Genomic DNA, 6,266 nt, shown 5'->3' with positions numbered 1-6,266 from the left:
TCGTGAGTGTTTAAATGCATTAAATATTTATATAGTTATACAGGTATTGGTAAACCTCGCAAGAGTGCATGTGTAATAATTTATCCATATTGAGATTATAATCATATTCGTATAATACGAAATAAAAGTTTTTGTTGTGTGCTATATAAGTTATGACGTTTTTCATAACAGAAACATAAACTTCTCACTTATGCTCAGATGAATATTTTGAGAATTTACATGTTCTTATTTTAAGCTCCAGTTCATACATTTATAATCCTATTTCAATTTAGATTGTACCGGATCCTTACCGAAATTACATTAGTTTGCGATTTTATACAGCGCCTTGGATATAGATTTATGAATATTATTATAAAATCAAAATATTAAAATCCAACACCATTTTTTTGTCTTATTATCTAAGTATACACTGTCAATGATAGTTAACCGTACACTGCAAAAAATTTTGTGGAACAATACATTATTGAGCGTAGGGAACCCATGGAAACCTACGCTTGGTAAATATACCACTTAAATAGTAAAGTGACTGTATATAATGGTAAATTCACATATTTTCTCAACAAATTACCCTAATGCTGTAACTTTACACGATATGTGGTGAAAATTCAGTGTCGACGAGATATTTCAAACCGCAATGAAAATAATATTAATTATAATAATCGATTTAACACATTATTGATACAAATGAATTGAGCAAGGAATTAATTAAAACAAATTTTATTCTACAATGTAAAAAATACATGCTCACTTGCTTACTGTAGACGCCTATACATATACCATATTTTGTACAATATGAATTTAAACGGTAAACATATATTATGAAATAGTACATTACACAACTAGGGGCGAAAGTTGGCTTTTTCAAGCGAAGATGATCCGAGTCTGAAAAAGCCGATTTGCCCCTTATTGTGTACCGTGCTTTTTATAATCAGTGCATCGATAACTCTCTTTTTAGCCTTCCTGAAAAAGCAGAGTCGTCCAGTATCTCATAGTAGAATTTCGTTGTAAATCTGAATTTTGTTCGATGTCACGCGGACCGATGGTATATGCATACATATATGAGATGTGCCACACATATACACACACGAAAATTCAAATATCTGAAGCAAAAGTGTACAGATATATGTATATATGTATGTGTGGGTGTGTTATACGTATATATACACACAAAAACACTAAAAAGGCATTTCGCCTCAGGCTTGAAAAACTCTACTTTCGCTCCACTTTTTCGTAGGCGAAAAGCGCGTTTTCGATGCACGTGTTACACTGAAAAAACGATCCTCTTACAACAAAAGGAATCCTTTTGTCACAAGAGTAATTTCATCTCAATTTTGATACCTAGAGGATGTCTTTTAGCGACGAAAGGATTATCCTTTGCGTACAAATATTAATTGCGACAAGAGGAAATAATTTTGTCGTAATGAGGTTTTACATTTTGCCTTGAGAGAAAATCATTTTCAATCAAGACATTTAGTAAAAGGATTTATGAAATAACAGTACGAGAATATTGTTGAAATGAATCAGCGTTATTATTCTCTAATAAAAAATAATATTACACTTGTAAAGTTTTATGAACAGAAAATAAGAAACTGCTTAGGTGTAGCACATAATGTATGATTGGCCATCTTTGGAAGATACAAGATTATGCATTGGTTTATATCTAAGCAGCTCAGTGCTCTTTTTTAGTGACCAGCGGTTTAACTGATCTATACTGTAGCTGTGCAAATGAGCGTTAAAGCCTAAGCAAGTCCACAGTTTACCAATTACATAAGTTGTGCTTGTATTCGTTAGTAAAATATGGAAAATTTGCATAACTATAGGTAAATCTTCGGCTAAAGAATAAATTACAAACATTCCTTCTTTATAATAGAAACCATTTTCTCTAAACCACGGAACGCATTGTTATGCTATATTTACATTTATAAGTCTTTCTTAGATTAAATTAAAAAGTGTTTGAAACCTTCTAAAAGACGAACATTTTTTTTTTTTTTGGTCCATACTCAGAGGGTAAACACACACTTTCCTTACACTTAAAATAATGTGCGAGCCTTATCTGATGCTTAGTACACAAAGATAATTGAATATTAATTCTATTTTGAGAATTTCGTGCATAATCAGTCAAAACTGTATGCTTCGCCTTATATCGCATACACCATACATTTACTATTGGTCCGATTAACAGTAAGAGTTTTGGGTAATGAATCAAGTAATGATGTTTTGGTTTTAAATTTTGTTCAGGAAACAGCTCAACTCCCGTTTTTAAACATAAGTAAATTAAGTCTTTGATCTCATGAAAAAGTTCTATTTGTACTGACTTTGCGGTAAGAATATCAATTAACTTTCTCATATAGTATCATAGTATATACGTGCTTTCTCGCTCGAAACTCCTGCCGACGAACCGATTCCACCAGCGGCTCCGAGCGGTTCGTTCCGCTCGCTCGCGCTGCTCTAGAAATCCCGCAAAAATTTGAGGTTATAGAAGCACTTTGCGCGATATACCGGGAGTCACTTAACACTCTCTGGCGCTTTTTCACTGTCTCGGGCACGACGTATCTTTTCCGCGGAGATGTGTGTACCTTGTATGGTGTATACGTGCTTTCTCGCTCTCTCCGGGAGCACGCGTCCACACTCAACAAACTTCTTCTGTGGAATGGCAATCAGGCGCGGATTGACATCTTACATGAAAAAGAAATCCTCTTGTTACAAGAGGATTCAAAGGAGAGGATTTTCCTTTCGATACGAACATTTGTACTTTTGCGACACAATTATTTTTTTTTTATGCAAAATGAAAGTCATTTTGCTACCAAATTTTATTGCTTACAGGATTATCCTTATGTCTCAAAAAGGTTCATTTTCACAGTGTATATGAAAAATGATTTGCTGACTCAATATATTCGCACCCAAAAAATTTCCTCTTGGATCAAGAGGAAATAATCTTAATTTAGGACCCAAAATTAAAATCATTTTGAAGTAAAGGGATTCCGTTTGATTTAAATGGATTCCTTTTGGTTTAAATGGATTCCTTTTGATTTAATTAGAAACCTTTTGCCTCAAATTTTTTTTGAAGCAAAAGGATTCCTATTGAATTAAAAAGAATCCATTTGAATCAAATTTTTACTGCAAAATGATTTTAATTTTGGGTCCTAAATAAAGATTATTACCTCTTGATCCAAGAGGACATTTTTTTGGGTGCAGAGTTGAAAAAAGATCTATTTTTACTGTTGTAAATTTATGAAGCAGTAAATTTGTTTTTTTTTGTAAGAGTATCTTTATCTAAACGATAAATTTCCATGAATAATCGTTGCATACATTGAGAAAAATTAGATTGTTATAATTACTATCTAAGATAATAAAGTTAGTACCGACTTTTGTTGTAACGACCGATGTTTGTAATTTTTACTGTGTTTAATTGTAAAATTTACTATAAAGGATATTAATTTTTATTATCTCAGATGATGAGGATTATTATAGCTTTCAAACACACTTTCTCAAAGTGGCTGGCGATTAGTATATAAGACCTTGTAACGTGGTTCGCTTTCGGGGGAAAACTCGGTGATATTCAACTGGATCACAATCTCTCGGTGCGACGGAGAACTCTCTCAACGTCCGTGATTTACCCGCGTTGCAACGCAGCTTGTCGCTAGACTAGCACAAGTCCGGATTTTTTTCAATGTAATATTTATGAAAAAATAAATTCTCGATGCAACTTACAAATCAGCAGTACAAAATGCAAATAGGGTAGCTAAAACAACCCGAATACTTTTTTTTTGTGAAATTTTCTGAATTTTTCAATAAAAATACTTTTAAAGCCCTATATTTATGTTTAGGCTACCTTATTTGCATTTTAAACCTTAAAATATAAAAATCTGAATGTTTGATCCGGACTCCGATAACCTTAATACAGTAAAAAGATACCTTTAATAGTAAAAAAGTAACTGTAAAGTTTCATAACGGGCCTGACCTTCTACTAGAAGTTATGTTGAAAACAAACATGATATAATGGCTAATAAGTGGTTTTAGTGGATACAAACACATGTTGTTATCGGTAGTCATGAAATGTACTAGGTTAGAAGTGTCAAATTTGAATGTAACACCACTTATTAGCCATTATATCATGTTTGTTTTCTACATAACTTCTAGTGGAAGGTCAGGCCCATTCTAAAACTCTACAGCCACTTTTTTACTATAAAAAGGTATCTTTTTACTGTATTGAGGTTGTCGGTGTCCGGATCAAACATTCAAATTTTCACATTTTAAGGTTTAAAATGCAAATAAGGTAGCCTTAACATATATATAGTGTTTTAAAAGTATTTTTATTAAAAAACTCAGAAAATATCACGAAAAAAAGGATCTGGGTACAAAATGCATCCCTTATGAGCTACAAATCATTGAAAATAGGCAAAAATTGCTTGAAACCTCAACTTTGACCAGCTAGAACTCAAAGCGAAACGAAGGAATCGCGCTGAAATTTTTTGTTGGAGTAAGGTACAACATAGGTTTAAAACATGTATATACAGTTTGGGCAAAAATTAAAATTTTTATCTTCGATTTCATAGAGAACCACTCATATGGGGAATTCTACGGGAAAAAAGCCATTTTCTGGTTGGAGAAACTGAAAAAAACAAATGTTAGGGCACGCGCCCGTAACTTTTTTTCTTATTGTACATGTTTAGAACAATGCAAAACCACGTTCCAACATCAAAAAGTGCCTTGCGACACTGTTTTCTAGGCCCTTCAAATTCGACAAAAAATAGCCATTGTTCAAAGGCATTTACCTAATGCATAAGGGCATAAACAGAAAATGTACTACGGTAGAATGAAAGAACGGGAAAAAAGCTTCAATTTAAAAAAAAAATGCCTTAAAAATGCTTGATTTGGTTCTAAGTTACGCATAATTAAAAATGTGGAAAAATCACAGAAAAAAGTCCAAATTTCGTGACTTCGAAATATTATATTTCGATACAATTCCGTAATACATTTTCTGTTTGTGCCCTTATACATGCCTTTGAACAATGGCTATTTTTTGACGAATTTGAAGGATGTTGGAACGTTCCTGGTAGAAATGAACCTAAGAACTGGCCAGTTACTTAGCAGGGGTGGTTTTGCATTGTTCTAAACATGTACAATAAGAAAAAAAAGTTGCGGGCGCGTGCACCAACATTTGTTTTTTTTGCTTTCTCGATTCGGAGTTACCAACATTAATGATAATAACTTTGCCTTAAAGTAAATTAATAAATTCTGTAGATATTGACAATTTTGTGAAATGACTTAAGATTTTATTAGAAAAATAAACTAATTAAACATATTTACGGGCATTAAATATTTATATTTTGCATTTGCGATGACTTGTTAATTTTTTTATGCATCAATTTTTACTACATGTATTCAAAATTTAATTAAAAAACTCTTTTATCGATTTGTTGCTAGGTTTTGAGTTTCTTACGAACCTCCCAATAATATATTCCCACACAGCATGAAATATTTCGAAAGATTTCAGTGAAATATATCCACGGAATATTCCTGAAACCTTCGAGCAATATTCCATAGAAGAGCTATCAACCGACTCAATGGAAATATTTCGTGAAATATTTCAGAAATATTCCATAAATATTTTGTTGGAATCTATGAAATTCCTTTTTAAATATTTCAATATGTTCTTTAGGAAATGTTACATAAATATTTCATAACATATTGCTCAGAATTATTTACTTAATAATACACTGAAATATTTTGCGGAAGATTCTTGGAATCTTTTTTAAACATTTCTTTGGAAGTTTTGTAACGACTTTTTAAACATTTATCAAAAAATTTATGAAATATTCCATAGGTATATCTTGTAAACTTTTACATAATTATTTCTTCATTATTACAATGGAATATTTCTTAAAATATTTATGAAATAATTCTTTAATATTTTATTGGAACTTTTCAAATAAATTTTGGATATTTCTTGAAATATTTCAGGATTATCCACACATATGTCTCGAAAACTATCATGTAATTAGTTCGGAAATATTCCAATGGAACATTTCTTGAAATACTTATGAAATAATTCTTTAATATTTTATTGGAACTCTTAAAATAAATTTTAACTCTAGCTGCCTGCGCATGAATTCACACTGGATTAATTATGTGTTTGTACCTGCTGTCAAACTATGGAGTTATTCTTTATATTCAAAAACAAAAGGGGTTCGAATTAACGAATTAACAGTTTAACAATTATTTTTCGTATAATTTGATCCAAAAGTTTAAGATTACTAACATTA

This window comes from Nasonia vitripennis (assembly GCF_009193385.2).
Source record: "Nasonia vitripennis strain AsymCx chromosome 1 unlocalized genomic scaffold, Nvit_psr_1.1 chr1_random0013, whole genome shotgun sequence".
Classification (NCBI taxonomy): Eukaryota; Metazoa; Arthropoda; class Insecta; order Hymenoptera; family Pteromalidae; genus Nasonia; species Nasonia vitripennis.
The sequence above is the reverse complement of the archived record's forward strand: the minus strand, read 5'-3'. Positions refer to the sequence as shown.